At 49.8% G+C, this 1,330-nt stretch overlaps 1 long non-coding RNA gene across 1 annotated transcript in view; it reads right to left on the minus strand.

Annotated features, from left to right (window-relative positions):
- LOC117283260 overlaps positions 1 to 291 on the minus strand; it is a 5,805-nt gene extending 5,514 nt beyond the window's left edge. Inside the window, exon 1 of the long non-coding RNA XR_004514246.1 lies at positions 132 to 291. This is a non-coding gene — a long non-coding RNA (uncharacterized LOC117283260). The remainder of the gene's footprint in view (positions 1 to 131) is intronic.
- Between the last annotated feature and the right edge of the window lie 1,039 nt (positions 292 to 1,330).

Consider the following 1,330-nt stretch of genomic DNA (forward strand, 5'->3'; position numbering starts at 1 on the left):
CCACGCGCGCCTCCTCCGGGCCGCGCCGCTCGGAGCCCGGCGCCCACCCGCGGGGATCGGAAAGTAGGAGCAGCTGGGGAAATCCGGCCAGGCGGTGACAAAACAGAAATGTAGCCCGGCAGCCCTTTTACCTTTCCTCCGATGTTCACTTGCTAGCACTCTTAGTACCAAGGAATACGTGCCCCTAGGTCATCTAAAAAGAGAAATTTCAAGGGTTGTTCAACACCCCCACCCCCGCAGACTTCTAATCCACGCGCGATTCGAGGTCAGATTAGCTCATCCATCGCACACCCGGGAGGAGCCTTTGTTTTTATTTTTAACATTGTCATTCAGGTTTTAATTCTGCGGTGATTCCCCATAAATAGAACATACTCATGACTTCTCTATAATTCTAATTAAATTATTCAAGGCTTTAAGAGGAAAGATATGCCATGTTAATCCTTTTTTTAAAAAAGGAAACTGCCGAAGAACTTCTGTAGTTGCTTAATTGGTTGGCTTTTTTTTTTCCCCTTCCAAAGTGTGTTATTCTGCACCAAAGTTTGACTCTAGTTGCTATGAGGGGATCCGGTGAGCCTTCCCTGCCATCTGGGGAGGCGGGTGGCTGGGGGCAGGCGCAGTCAGCTGCCTCCAGTGTGAGCCTTCTGTCCTCTGCCCCCTGGGACAGTTCCCTGTGACTCCTGCCTGGGGAGCTTGTGCTCTTGTGAAGAAAAGTTCCTGTAAGTTTTCTCAAGTGGAAGGGAATTCTCCCTGCTAAAATGGGCCTGACTGGACCACAGGCTGAGCCCTCCCTCCGGGGAAGAGGAGAAAAGCTCAAGAAGGCAAAAGAGACTTCTCTCGGCTCTCAAAAAAAAAAAAAAAAATCTTTCATAAGTAATAGCTTGCCTTTGTTAATTAACTCACTGACCTTTACTTTAAAATGATGAAGTTTAATTAATTTAACTAACAGGAACCCAGTGAGTGCCTATGCTTGTATCTTTACTTTAGCCATGAAGGTAGATCAAGGTTATCTTCCTCAGTCCGACAGTGGTGTGTTTCCAGGGAAGGCTGCTGTTACCCAAGTGGGCTCGCTTTTACATGTGATGGGAGTTAATGTTCCTCACTCCTGTCCTGGCCTGATTCCATGCTCCATAGCAAGTCCGTGCCCATGATCTTCCCGTGTGCCCTCTGCGAGCCCTTGGGCGCTGGTGCCCTTGATGGTGCATGAGATTCGCTGCTCACCCGCACTGCACTGCCACCCCCAACACCCCCTGACCAGCAGCAGGGCATTTGCAACTGGCTTGAGAGGGCAGCAGGGAGGTGACTTCCTGTGAGTTTCCTTGCACTGTTACTG

This window comes from Fukomys damarensis, unplaced genomic scaffold (assembly GCF_012274545.1).
Source record: "Fukomys damarensis isolate Sample0158 unplaced genomic scaffold, DMR_v1.0_HiC HiC_scaffold_24, whole genome shotgun sequence".
Lineage (NCBI taxonomy): Eukaryota > Metazoa > Chordata > Mammalia > Rodentia > Bathyergidae > Fukomys > Fukomys damarensis.